The sequence below is a fragment of the Pleurodeles waltl genome, chromosome 4_2, assembly GCF_031143425.1.
Source record: "Pleurodeles waltl isolate 20211129_DDA chromosome 4_2, aPleWal1.hap1.20221129, whole genome shotgun sequence".
NCBI lineage: Eukaryota > Metazoa > Chordata > Amphibia > Caudata > Salamandridae > Pleurodeles > Pleurodeles waltl.
In genome coordinates this window covers 408,317,811-408,332,915 of record NC_090443.1, presented here as the reverse complement: position 1 = coordinate 408,332,915, position 15,105 = coordinate 408,317,811, and positions in this window count along the sequence as shown.

Here is a 15,105-nt window from a genome sequence, read left to right as displayed (position 1 = left end):
GGATGTTGGAAAAAAGTACACAAATTTGGCGTGGGTAGCTTATGTGAACAAAATGTTATGAGGGCCTAAGCGCGAACTGCCCCAAATAGCCAAAAAAGGCTTGGCACAGGAGGGGAAAAGGCCTGGCAGCGAAGGGGTTAAGCAACAAGCAGGAAAGTATGGTTCTTTCTCCAAAAGTATGTATGTTATGTTCTGGACGAAGAAAACTCACAAATTCATAGCATGATTTTACTTAGATAAGCATGCTAAAAGTGCTACTTGTGCAACCAATCATCTATTAAAATCAAAGCAACGCATACTTGTACATTGTTTTCATTGGCTGTGAATTACATTATTTGTTGCACAGAAGAAATTATGTTTTGTTAGTGCAAAAACACAGGCATGCTATTGCACATTCGGAACAACGGTGTTTTAAAGCATTGCAAGTTTACAACATAAGTACACCCATTTCTGAGAAAGTTAGATGTAAGTATTTCTTTTTTTCTATTTGCTCACAGAGTCAGAGTTTAAGCGAAATTTCAGTGATTTCTTGAGAGTGAGTGAAACATGAACGTGTGCAGCTAATGCACAACAAATAAACATACACTTTTCTGCAGTGTGACAAGCACTCCTCTTAATGCACCTTAGTTGTGACAATAAACCACACTTAAATTAATCACTGTTTTCTAACAAAAATATGTTACCTTTACAAGTCTCCAGTCTAATTTTAAATTATCATACCACAACACTGCATCTGTCATCTTTCTTGTTTTTGTTGTTTTTTTTTTTTTCTTTTTCCCTGCTCTTCCTTCTTAAGGCTCTCAAGATATCTTAAAATGTCAGTCTTTTGTTGGTCAAGAGCAGTCACGCCTTTGCCGATTGTCTCATTGTCTTCTTGTAATTACATCTTCAACCCCTAACAAGAACTTATTCACAAAACTTGAATATTAGAAAAACATTTACCACTAGAACTATGTTTGCTTGTGAAACAATCTTTTTTTTAAGTATAACTTTTCTGATCCCACTAATCCATAACCCTGTCTTTTCCAAGATCCTAGGTTTTCTTGGTGGGAGAGTATTATTTACACCATTGGTCGAGTTATCAGTATATTTATTAATACTCTTCTCCTCAATAATGTTCATAAAAGCACATGATGGGTTATTTGCTAATCACTACTAAAGTGAGCATTTTTCTGAACCTCATCATTCAAAGCAACACCTATAGGAGGAATCAAAACACCAAACGCACCAATGTTTGTTGACTGACCCTCTTGTTTCTCTTTAATAAGGTGCATATAAGCCAGACTATTTGCATAGTATATTTTCTGAAACATTAAAGCTAGATGACATCAACTTGTCCATTCTTGTGATAGGGTAAAATAAGTTGTCTTGATGCAACTGTGATAAATACCTATACACGTATGAGTAACATAACCGATCACTTAGAACCTATCCATAATGTAATTATTAACACACATAAATTAAAATTGGTTCCTCATACTCCATATGTTTATTTCACATCGGACACATTCATTTTTTTTTCTTTTTCAAATGTCTAAGACTAGGATGTATTTGTGAATTTTTAATCTGTTACTTCTCTTGGATCTAATCATTTTTTTTCTGAAATTATCTTTGTTTTCCTGTGTTATTCTCTAACATGCTCAACTCCAACCACTTAAGTATGCTAGTTCTCCCAGTGTTGGTACTATGAAAATATAAAGGACTTATAAAATGTTCAGATGTTCTCTAATCTAAAGATAGTCTTCTAATAGCAAGTAAATGTGTAATTAGAACATCATGATCCATGTTGGCTTCTCCGAAATAAATCTAGTTCATCATAAGTTAATAGTATATGGAACAGGACAGACTGCAGCTTAAAGGTAATTGAATGTCGCACCTTTGGAAGTGGGTGAGTACAGTTATAAGTCAGACCAATTCCTTATGTCTTTATAATTATTTAAAAAAATATTAGTTTTCTTCAAATTTGTCATGACAGCCACTCCTGTGCTCTAACCTGTGATATTTAGTATTATTCAAAAATATTGAACTATTAACAGTGTTTGGGTGATACAACTGCAAGAGGTAGCAGGCATTTTCGCCTCTTACTACAGTGATTTATACAAAGCTTCCTCGACGATCATTCCAGAACATGCCCGACAAATCTTGCATGATGTTCCCTTCCCAGAATTGTCATAAACAGACATAGACATCCTTGATGAACCTATAACGGGGGAAGAGATAGGTAAGGCAATCAAGTCACTGGGAGCAGGGAAAACTCCTGGACCCAATGGGTTTCCGCTGGAATACTACGAAAGGTTTAAAGAAGTGTTAACGCCGCAACTTCAGGCCCTCTATGACGAAGTGGCCCAGGTAGGTTACTTTCCAGATTAACTGAACACTGCCACCATAGTGGTACTCCCTAAGACACTGCTGCCGACCAGGTCCTGCATGAATTACAGACCAATTTCACTAATCACAAAATAAAAATCTATGCCAAAATTCTTGTAACCTGCCTCAAGAGGGTCCTGCCACTTCTGATTCACCCTGACCAATGTGGCTTTATTACCAACCTGGGTATGTGTCATTGTATACGTCGTCTCCATGTACCGTTGGCTCGACATCATCACATTCCCTCCGATGTAGCACTCCTTTTTATTGATTTCGAGAAGGCCTTGGATACGGTTGACTGCTAATCCGGGCATGTCTGGGGACAAGAGTTTGCCAGATGGTCCAAGTCCTATACATTAATCCTGTAGTCTGGGTTCGGGTGCTCTGGCAATCATGCCCTTAGCTCGCTTGGTTAGGATGGACCCAATATACAGCGGGTAGCGCTGGGATCACACTTATGAGGATTGAGTGGTGTTGTACGCTGATGACGTCCTAACCCTAGTTTCACAAACCCTAGTGAAACTGGCCCACGGAGCCTTCATCTGCTATGTTGCTTTGAGGAGGCTTCAGGCTTACAAATTAATCTGGCCAAGTCTGTGCTGGTGCCATTGGCCCCATCCTGCGACTGCTATGATTGGCAAGATGAAGTTCCCATCTGCTGACTGAGTTTTAAATACCTTGGCGTTTGGGTGACTCTCCTCCCTGAGCTGACATGGGCCCTGAACATGACCGCACTGGCATCTAAGGTGAAGTGGCACTCCTTGCCATTAAAAGCCTTGGGTTGTGTGGCCTTATATAAAATTATGATCTTACTGCGGGTCTTATATGCTCTTCAGAACTTTCTGCTTCCAGTCCCTGGTACGTGGCTCCGGGCCTTAGACCGAGCGGCAGCCTCCTTTCTTTGGCACGGAATGAGACACCACACTGCACTACAGTACTGTCAAAGGGGCCCTAACCAAGGAGGGATGGGTATGGTCAACCTACAGCTATACTATTTGGCAGCACAATTGCTCGTCATTCACAACTGGTTCAATGGGGGCTGGATGGACCCGGCTTATCAACTTGAACTAACAGCACTGAGTTTTCCTCAGATACTAGCTCTTCTTTACGGAACCCCAATCCCTCGTGACCTCGAACCTGTGACCAGGGTTGTTTTCCTTGCCTGGCGGGTAGCTTTGCAGCATACGTGTTGGGAGAATGTAGTTACTCAGCAGAAACACCCCCCACCCCCATGCTTTCTCCGGCATTGGTTTTATTGGGGGGGGGTAATAGAGGGAGTGAGGGCTTTTTTAGCTACCACGCTGATGATAGCAAAACGAGACACTGCAGCTAGCTTGAACTCCTCCACTATGCCGTCCCTTCTGAAGTGGAGGCACTGGTAGACTAGTGCTAGTCAAGAAAGTTCAATCTAGGAGGCAAGAGGATGCCCATGCAAATACATAAAGGTGTGGGGGAAATGGCTGAGTCTCCTACCATGAACGTCCAGGGATACAAGAGAGTTGGGGTGGACTGATTCTGTATTCTGCTTTGTTGGATTACTTTGCAAGGTATACGATTGTCTGCGTGCAACAAATCCTCTTCTCTATATCATTTCATGTCTTACCCTGTGGTGTCCTTTCCAGTATTTTCAAAATTAATAAAATTGTTAATAAAATAAAAATAAACTGACAATTTGACTTGGCAATATAACCCCCCTTGCCAAGCCTTAAACTCCCCCATTTATTGCAGATGTCTCCCTGATGGTGGGCCCTAGGAAGACCATACAGCAAGGTGCATTGTAATTAACAGGTTGGACATGTACTTTAACATTTTGTATGTCCTGGTAGTGGAAAAACTCCTAAATGTGTTTTTCACTGCTGTGAGGCCTACCTGTCTCATAGCATAACATTGGGTTGCTTTATTACAGGTGCTTAATTTTGATTGGGAACAGTTAAGTATTCCATGTTTTTGTCTATAAAATTGTAATTAAAAATCCTCTTAAAAGGTAATGACTGATTTTAAAATTGCTACTTTTAGAAACGTGGTATTTTCATGCTCTGAGCCATTTGGTGCCTGCAGCCTCCCCTGGGTCACCTGACTGTGTGTAACTGACAGACTGTGAATTTCTCCCAGATGGTGATACAATAGAGGGATTAGGTAGGTCTAAATGGTCCATCTGCTGGCAGGATTTAAGGGGGTGAGAGCTGGGCACAGCTCTACTTGCAACTGAATAGGCTGTGCTCTGGCTTCGTGCAATGGGCTTGGCACCTCCACATTGTCTCTGTAGCCAGCTGGGAGTCGGGAAATTCCAAGCACTTCAAAGATTCAAAGAGAAACCTCTAGACACTTCTGCCAACTTCAAAGAAGGCACCAGGTTCACAAATAGGGCCTTCAGACGTACTCTTCAGTTCACTGTCTGGACCTATGGAAGGACGCTGAGGATTGCTTGCTGCTGTGTACTCCAAAAGGCTGCTTTGCTTCCTGGAGCCGTTCTTAAACCCTCTGAGGCCAGACCTGCTGTTCGAGTCTGCATCTTCACCTGAACCCAGGACTACAAGAGTGACTCCGCGGGCCAGTTTGCTGACCTGTTCAGAGCCACAGGGACATCACATTCTCCCATTGTCTTGAACCTAGACTGACCCTGAGTGATTGGATTTTTGTTGCCTTGGTGTCAAATAATTTATTTAAATTTACTTACTTTTTCTAAATTGGTGTAGGATGTTTGCGTTGTATTTTCACTTTATTACTGTTTGTGTACTGCATAAAGATTTTACATGTTGCCTCGAAGTTAAGCCTGATTGCTTTTTGTGCCTAGTTACCCAGAGTTAAGCACAGTTTAATTTAGTGACTTTTGTCAATCAACAACCCAATTTCTCAGTTTTGAAAAGCTTTTCCATTCAATCACGTCCAACTTGTATAGGTCCAGCAATCTTGCCATCTGCAATAGCAGTGAATCTTGTAAAACATATCTCCAATCAGTATATAATCCATTAATCATCTTAGTATAATTTTCATCCTTCCTTTTCCCCCCCTTTCTCTTCTGACATCTTATTGTGTACATCTCTTGTTAGATGTTTGCACTAATTCACAAGCAATGGCATTTGCCTTTTATGCAGATTCTTAATTTTCATTTCATTCCATTGACAATGTAGTACTCATAGCACCTTATTTAGCAACCTTGTAAGCAACGTTGCTACCACTTGTAATCATGTCACCACCATGTCTATATGCAGCACAATTTACTAGTACTGTTTTCTTTGGCAAATGCAAAGCATAGAGCAAATCAAGAAAGAGTGGTATATTTTGAATTGGTATCCCAGCAGATGTCATAAAAAAAAACCTGTGACCCAACTTGCACAAATCATGCAACACACTAAAACTATACTATTCATTTAGATTGTAACAGTCAGTGTTTTTGTTATGCAGAAAGCTTTTTAATAGCGACAATTCAGCCACTTGGGCTGAAGTTAAATTGCTCGAGTATAATGCCTTGATTGTCAATGTTCAAACTGCATGTGTTGCTGCTAAACTTTCTTTAATATCTCTCCAACGTGAGCCATTCCAAATAAAATAAAATCGGCCAAATCTAGTGGTGCTTCTTGAATAGCAGGTATTGAATTGATGCATAACTGTTACATAAATTGCATCATGATCAACATAATTCACCCCATCATCACCTTCATTTCTTGATAGTGGGAAAAGTAGCTGGATTCAGTGTTTCCCATATTTTGATAGACACATTTTGAACTGCCAACATCAATTGCTTATATTTAGTAAATGTGCTGTATTTCAGATGCTGAGTTCTTGTGTGGGTTAAGGGACTCAACTGAATAAGGCTTTACCACTGAGTGATCCATAACAGTAGATTCACTCTGAGCAATGACAATGATGGTCACCACTAAGGATTACATACATCCAGGCTATGCAGCTGCTACTGAATCTAGAGTTCTGGAAAAATAAGCAAGAGGTATCTTGGCATTGGCTTATTGTTTAAGAACATGATGAGCACCCTTGTTTTTTTATGACAAAATAAATAAAACCCTTTTCATAACATGGCATTCCTAAAGCGGGTGCCATACATAAAGCATGTCTTAGGAAGGCTTCATGCATTTGCCATTCCAAGGTACTGGATCTATGATCTCACCATGAGTCAATCTCTGCAATTTTGTGGGTCAAGATTCTTCACTGAATGAGGCACTAACACTATTATACTGTGACCAGTAACAATGCATTCTCTGTGCGCTAAGGCTGTCACTGTTAAGGATTCCATACATCCAGGCAATGCAGCAGTTATTGGATCTAATGTAAAAATTAACAATAGGTCTCTTTGAATTGGCATGTTGTGCAAAAACAGTGAGCACATTTTGCTTTTCACAACAGAATAAATGAAATGTTTGATAATCTGGAATTCCTAAAGTGGGTGCTGTACTCAAAATCTTGTCTTGGCTCCAGGAAGGCTTTCTTGCATTCATCATTCCAAAGTGCTGCATCTGTGACATCCCTGAGTCAATCTCTGTAATGGCTTTGCTATTAAGGACAAGTTGGGGATCCACTGACTACAGTAGCCAGACCTTCCTCGAAAAACCCTCACTTCTGTCTGTGTTGATGATGGGTTTATTCCCAGGATTTCAGAGATGCAATCCTAGGACTCCTTCCTTTCTCCTTTCTAAATTTAATGTCCTAGATGAGCAATGTCTGTCTGACCCTACTGTAACTTTGTAGGAGAAAACCTATGCCCAGCATCAGTCACATTATTCAGTAGTGTCCAACGTGGATCCCTCTCAGCAATCAAATCATCAATGTTTTGTAATAAAACAGACTTCCAAGGTAACTTTAAGGATTCCTACTACCATTAAAGTATTTGGGAGGAAATAAAAGGTGATCTGTGAACCCTTATGGGATTCTAACCAAGAGCTTATCTCTTAATATAAAGGAGAAAAGATATTGACTATCCCATGGGTACTCGCAGAAACTTTCCCAGGGGCCAAAAAGTTGGGTCGTGGTTGACTGAGAGCCCCATTGATGCAAATAGGGAGTGGTCGGGAGGGGTAAGATCTATATAGAGGAAGCAATGCATTTACATCTACTATCTGAATTGAATTGCGCAATGAGGAACCAGAAAGCCTGGGATCAATCCTGGCTTCCCCACTTGAGCAAATTGTGTGATCCCAGGCAATTGTTTTATTTTTACTTTCCTTCCTTTTCCTTCATTATCACATATAACAGGGCCTTGAAATACATGACTTCGGGAAGTGAGCCATACAAAAACATCTGTCTTTGATTTAATAAACTGTAATGTTGTTCATGTAATACTAGCAACCCTGATCACCCAGATGGGTGATATAACAACTTGCTTCTTAGTTCCCTATTTGCATTGTTGCCAGGATGGGGGAAGCATGAATGTTTCTAAATTCATGTTTGAAGACTATCACTTTAAAAAATATATTTATACTTCTCAATGCACAGATATAGGCTGCTTTACGAAGGTGAAATGGTTCTGCGTGTTAAAGAAATACACTTCTGAATTTTGAGGAGACTGCTGCAAGATGTCTTTATAAATGGTGTTCCTAAAGTTAAGCAGTGCAGGATACCGTATTTACTATCTTTGACTGGAATTAACCTTTAAAAAAATGCCTGCTTATTTAAAATTTTTAGGGTCGAGCCTGCTTTGCTCGCGCATGCGTATAGCAGGGAGACTCTTTAGTATTTAGAAAAGGGCTCCGAGCCCTGTCAACTTCACGTCAGTGCTTTTTATTGGTTCGTGGGCTTCCCTAATTAAATCGGCTTGCTTTCATTAGTCGAAAGCAGGCATAGGTCATGCCTTTTCCGGTGGCTAGCCCTCCTCGAGCGCAGCGACCAAGTACAGAAAACATGCGAGGCTCGCTGTTTTCCATCGGGCTGGTGGACTTTTTTTAAAACTAATTTACGAGCCCAATCTCGCTTGGCAGAAGTCGAGCGCTTTACCTACTTGATTTCACTTTTTCGGGTTACGTGCATAAATGCACTTTTGCCCGATAGGTGAAAAGTCGGGTTAGGAGTTCACAACGCAATCGGCTCTAACACGAGCAAACGCGAGACCGATGCATTGTAAATGCTTGCTAATTGTAGTGCGGTGTTGAGTAAACAGCAGCCCAATGCTGGTGTTGACCAGGGGGCCACACATGCCACCGGGCTGTACTTTGACTATCACTGGACTTTCCTCATGAAGAGGAATTAAGAAAAATGCGGAACACATATTGACTGTGAATCACTCTGCATCTGCTGTGATTTGAGTTTTGGTGCCAATGAACAACTTGGGACCACTATCTTGTTAATTTTTCTCACGCCTTGAACAAATCTCCATTTTTCAAACCCATTATAGGTGAATTACCTTCACCCCCAAAACATATTTTAGAATGCCTTGTTCTACTATCCTTTCAATCACCGGTACAATCCGTTCCTCTTCTTCACTTGAAAGTTTATGTTGAGGAATACATGGATACTCTGCATCTGGTTTCACTGCAGTTTGTGATGGCTTTGTACTTCTAATAACCCTAATGTCCTTTCCAGTAAAATTTCAAACCTCCGTTTTAACTGTCATAAATCTGAAGTTAAGTCCTCATATGTTAGAACTGAAAATATACCATTTCTCACTTAATGTGGTTTCATCTCGGTAACAGAATCAGGATTTTTTTTTGTTTAAATGTAGACAGCATCCAGTGTACAATAAATTACACAATTCAATTAGCTCTATAGACCACGACCCAACAGATTTTTACTAATCATGAATTCAAAGTCATTTATGGCTGAGTTTTTTTTTTTTTTAATACTGCAACATATGCTAACCACTTATTAACCACATATTTATTTGAAATGCCTACTAATTGGACTTCATTTCCCTAGATGGGTAGGTTAGGAACTTCCACCGGTCTAACTGTGGTTTGGTAGCATCAGCATCAACTAAAAATTAGACAGAATGGCCATTAAATTCTCCTTCTACAAATGGGCCATTATGGTGTACTTTTAAGCTAACACAAAGCATAGAGTCCTCTCTTTTCAGGCACCTTCATTGTGCCTGCTTCCCTCCTTGTTGACCGCCGAGTGTAGTTGCAAAATGTGAATGCCAATCACTGATTATCTCACTTGGGCTTGAACTGCATTTTGTTGACATTGAAAAATCTTTTGAGATCTATTGTAGTAGTCTGTATCTCTGGTAAGAGTTGTAGAACTGTATTCTGTACATTCTTCATTTAGGCCAGGGGGTCTGGGACCATTGACTGCATCACCCATTCTATGGCATTGTAATCTTATCCTGTTGTCAGGCTTAATTCAAAGCATCATCTGTGCCCCATTAGCATATAACTTTACAATAAATCTGCAAATGTTCTTCCAGTGCCCTTCTTTTCCATAAGTGTGACAAGTACCAGATCTCACCATACCATTGTTAGCATTATTATTGAAACCTCTGCCTCGATCTTGTAACCCAACTCGACCTTTGGAGGTCCCTGTCAGAATGCCCTGCGGGGCACCGCCAGCCTGTTGGTGCTCCCGCCGACCCTGGCCCCGGCGGTCAAGGACCGCTGGGGTCAGAATGACCCCCTTAGTGTGTGGGCACCCTGGCACTAGCCAAGGTGCCCCCACATCGTTCAGGGCTAATTCCCCGGACTTTGTGAGTGCGGGGACACCATTACACGTGTGCACTGTACATAGGTCACTACCTATGTACAGCGTCACAATGGTAACCCCGAACATGGCCATGTAACATGTCTAAGATCATGGAATTGTCACCCCAATGCCATTCTGGCATTGGGGAGACAATTCCATGATCCCGCGAGTCTCTAGCACAGACCCGGGTACTGCCAAACTGCCTTTCCCGGGGTTTCACTGCAGCTGCTGCTGCTGCCAACCCCTCAGACAGGTTTCTGCCCTCCTGGGGTCCAGCCAGGCTTGGCCCAGGAAGGCAGAACAAAGGACTTCCTCAGAGAGAGGGTGTTACACCCTCTCCCTTTGGAAAAAGGGGTCAGGGCTGGGGAGAAGTAGCCTCCCCCAGCCTCTGGAAATGCTTTGATGGGCACAGATGGTGCCCATCTCTGCATAAGCCAGTCTACACCGGTTCAGGGATCCCCCAGCCCTGCTCTGGTGCAAAACTGGACAAAGGAAACGGGAGTGACCACTCCCCTGACCTGCACCTCCCAGGGGAGGTGCCCAGAGCTCCTCCAGTGTGCTCCAGACCTCTGCCATCTTGGAAACAGAGGTGCTGCTGGCACACTGGACTGCTCTGAGTGGCCAGTGCCAGCAGGTGACGTCAGAGACTCCTCCTGATAGGCTCTTACCTGTGTTGCTAGCCTATCCTCCTTCCTAGGTAGCCAAACCTCCTTTTCTGGCTATTTAGGGTCTCGGCTTGGGGGAATTCTTTAGATAACGAATGCAAGAGCTCATCAGAATTCCTCTGCATCTCTCTCTTCACCTTCTGCCAAAGGATCGACCGCTGACTGCTCAGGACGCCTGCAAAACCGCAACAAAGTAGCAAAGACGACTACAGCAACCTTGTATCGCTGATCCTGCCGCCTTCTCGACTGTTTTCCTGGTGGTGCATGCTGTGGGGGTAGCCTGCCTCCTCTCTGCACTAGAAGCTCCGAAGAAATCTCCCGTGGGTCGACGGAATCTTCCCTCTGCAACCGCAGGCACCAAAAGAACTGCATCACCGGTCCTCTGGGTCCCCTCTCAGCATGACGAGCGTGGTCCCTGGAACTCAGCAACTCTGTCCAAGTGACTCCCACAGTCCAGTGACTCTTCAGTCCAAGTTTGGTGGAGGTAAGTCCTTGCCTCCCCACGCTAGACTGCATTGCTGGGTACCGCGTGATTTGCAGCTGCTCCGGCTCCTGTGCACTCTTCCAGGATTTCCTTTCTGCACAGCCAAGCCTGGGTCCCCGACACTCTAACCTGCAGTGCACAACCTCCTGAGTTGTCCTCCGGCATCGTGGGATCTCCTTTTGTGACTTCGGGTGAGCTCCGGTTCACTCTTCTTTGTAGTGCCTGTTCCGGCACTTCTGCGGGTGCTGCCTGCTTCTGTGAGGGCTCCCAGTCTTGCTGGGCGCCCCCTCTGTCTCCTCACGCAAGTGGCGACATCCTGGTCCCTCCTGGGCCACGGCAGCATCCAAAAACCCTAACCGCGACCCTTGCAGCTAGCAAGGCTTGTTTGCGGTCTTTCTGCGTGGGAAAACCTCTGCAAGCTTCTTCACGACGTGGGACATCCATCCTCCAAAGGGGATGTTTCTAGCCCTCTTCATTCTAGCAGAATCCACAGCTTCTACCATCCGGTGGCAGCTTCTTTGCACCCTCAGCTGGCATTTCCTGGGCATCTGCCCAATCCCGACTTTGTCGCGACTCTTGGACTTGGTCCCCTTGTTCCACAGGTACTCTCGTCCGGAAATCCACTTTGGTTTCATTGCTGGTGTTGGTCTTCCTTGCAGAATTCCCCTATCACGACTTCTGTGCTCTCTGGGGAATATAGGTGCACTTTACACCTACTTTTCAGGGTCTTGGGATGGGCTATTTTTCTAACCCTCACTGTTTTCTTACAGTCCCAGCGACCCTCTACAAGCTCACATAGGTTTGGGGTCCATTCGTGGTTCGCATTCCACTTTTGGAGTATATGGTTTGTGTTGCCCCTATACCTATGTGCTCCTATTGCAATCTATTGTAACTATATACTGCTTGCATTACTTCCTTTTGCTATTATTGCATATTTTTGGTATTGTGTACACATATCTTGTGTATATTTGGCATCCTCCTACTTAGGGTACTCACTGAGATACTTTTAGCATATTGTCATAAAAATAAAATACCTTTATTTTTAGTATATCTGTGTATTGTGTTTTCTTATGATATTGTGCATATGACACCAGTGGTATAGTAGGAGCTTTGCATGTCTCCTAGTTCAGCCTAAGCTGCTCTGCTATAGCTACCTTCTACCAGCCTAAGCTGCTTGAAACACCTCTTCTACACTAATAAGGGATAACTGGACCTGGTACAGAGTGTAAGTACCCCTTGGTACCCACTACAAGCCAGGCCAGCCTCCTACATTGGTTGTGCAGCGGTGGGATAAGTACTTGCAACTACTTACCACTTTGTCATTGTGTACTTTTCATAAGAGAATAATATACAAAACAAGTTCAGTGTATGTACACCTAACCAAAAAGTTTTGCTTTTCTTCTCTTACTCTATTTGCTAAGTGCTGAAAAGTACCTCTAAACTTTCAAAAAGTTTCTAAAAAGTTGAAAAAGTTTTTTTCTGTTTCCTTAAAAAGTCATGAAACTTTTTCTTTCTTTTTTCTGTCCCTAAACCTTTTTCTATCATGTCTGGTACAGGTCCTACTCTTGATCTGGTCAGCTCTGCTTATGACAACCTTAGCCGGAAAGGTGTGAGGAGTCTCTGCATTGATAGATGTTTAGGGGTAGGGACGAATCCCTTTAGAGAATTGTTAATTAACATGCTCATTGAAAATGATAAGGCCTTAGCTGGCACATCAGTTGAGAAGTTAGGAGATGGTTCACACTCTGATTCTGGGGCACCCCCAGTAAGAATGTTAGATGGTATCCTTCCCAACCTGCCCCTTAGCAGTCCACCTAGCATAACTGGTACTAATGTGAGCTCTCATCACAGTAGGGATGTCATTCCTGCAGGCCAGGTTGTTAGAGTGCCAACTGTTAGGGACAATTCACCCTCTGTTCATTCACATCATTCTTCTGTGTCAAAGCATGCCCAACCCACTCACCCTGATGACAGAATGTTAGAAAGGGAGCTCAATAGATTGAGAGTGGAAGAGTCCAGGCTGAAGCTTAAACAGGAACAGCTGGCTCTAGACAGGGAATATTTAGACTTAGAAAAAGAAAGACAGAGGTTGGGGTTTGGACCCCTTGGTGGCAGCAGCAGTATTACAGATAGTAATCCTGTGAAAGAGCATGATTCTAGGAATCTGCATAAGATAGTTCCCCCTTACAAGGAGGGGGATGACATTAACAAGTGGTTTGCTGCACTTGAGAGGGCCTGTGTTGTACAGGGGGTCCCTCAAAGGCAGTGGGCTGCTATCCTATGGCTATCTTTCAGTGGAAAGGGTAGGGATAGGCTCCTTATTGTGAAGGAAAGTGATGCCAATAATTTTACAGTTTTGAAGAACGCACTCTTGGATGGATTTGGCTTAACCACTGAACAATACAGGATTAAGTTCAGAGAAACCAGAAAAGAGTCCTCACAAGACTGTGTAGACTTTGTTGACTATTCAGTGAAGGCCTTGGAGGGGTGGTTACATGGCAGTAAAGTTTCTGACTATGAAAGCCTGTACAATCTAATCATGAGAGAGCATATTCTGAATAACTGTGTGTCTGATTTGTTACACCAATATCTAGTGGACTCAGATCTGACCTCTCCCCAAGAATTGGGAAAGAAGGCAGACAAATGGGTCAGAACAAGAGTGAACAGAAAAGTTCATACAGGTGGTGACAAGGATGGCAAGAAGAAAGATGGTGAGAAATCTCAGGATAAGCATGGGGATAAGGGTAAAAACAAAGATCCTTCTTCAAATCCTAAACACTCTTCGGGGGGGGGGGGGAATAAAACAAATTCTTCCTCTTCTTCTTCACAACCTACACACATTAAAAAGCCTTGGTGCTTTGTGTGTAAAAATAGAGGCCATAGGCCAGGGGATAAGTCCTGTCCAGGTAAACCCCCTGAGCCTATCACCACTAATACATCAAGCTCTAGTGCCCCTAGCAGTAGTGGTAATAGTGGTGGGACTGCTGGCAACAGTCAAACTAAGGGTGTAGTTGGGTTCACTTATGGGTCCATCATAGAAACTGGGGTAGTCAGTCCCAAGACAGTTTCTGTCACACCTAGTGGCATTGGCCTTGCCACACTGGCTGCTTGTCCCCTTACAATGGATAAGTACAGGCAGACAGTTTCAATAAATGGTGTTGAGGCCCAGGCCTACAGGGACACAGGTGCCAGTATTACTTTGGTGACTGAAAACCTAGTGGCTCCTGAACAACACATCATTGGACAACAGTATAAGATTATTGATGTCCATAACTCCACTAAGTTTCTTCCCTTAGCTATAGTTCAGCTTAGTTGGGGTGGAGTTACTGGCCCTAAGCAGGTGGTAGTATCACCTAGCTTACCTGTAGACTGTCTCTTAGGTAATGACCTAGAGGCCTCAGGTTGGGCTGATGTAGAGTTTTATACCCATGCAGCCATGCTGGGTATCCCTTAGGAATTGTTCCCTCTCATTTCTACTGAAATGAAAAAGCAAAGGAGAGAAGGCCTGAAAACTCAGGATCCCTCTCCAACAACAGGTAAAAAGGGTATCACAGTATCCCCTAACCACCCTGCCATTCGGGATACCATTCCTGTGGTGGGAGAAACCTCTCCTGGGGTGGCACCTGTTCCAAGGGAATTATCAGCTGGCATAGCTGTACTCCCTGAGGTGGAAGTACCTCTCTGTGGGATAACTAATATTGGTGAGAAAATGAGCACCATTTTAGTTAACATGGAGCATCCCTCCAACCCTCCCAGAGAAACTTTAGTGCAGAAACCCTGCTCTGCCTCACAACACTTAGGACAGCAACCCTGCCCTGGTATGGAGCTCATAGGACAGCATCCCTTCCCTGCTCCAAGTCAAGAGAAACAGCATCCCTGTTCTCGCTTCCAGCCATATGGACAGTTTTTGCCCAGCTATGGCTTTACTGAGACAGCATCCCTGTCTGGCATTCTCATCACTAGAAA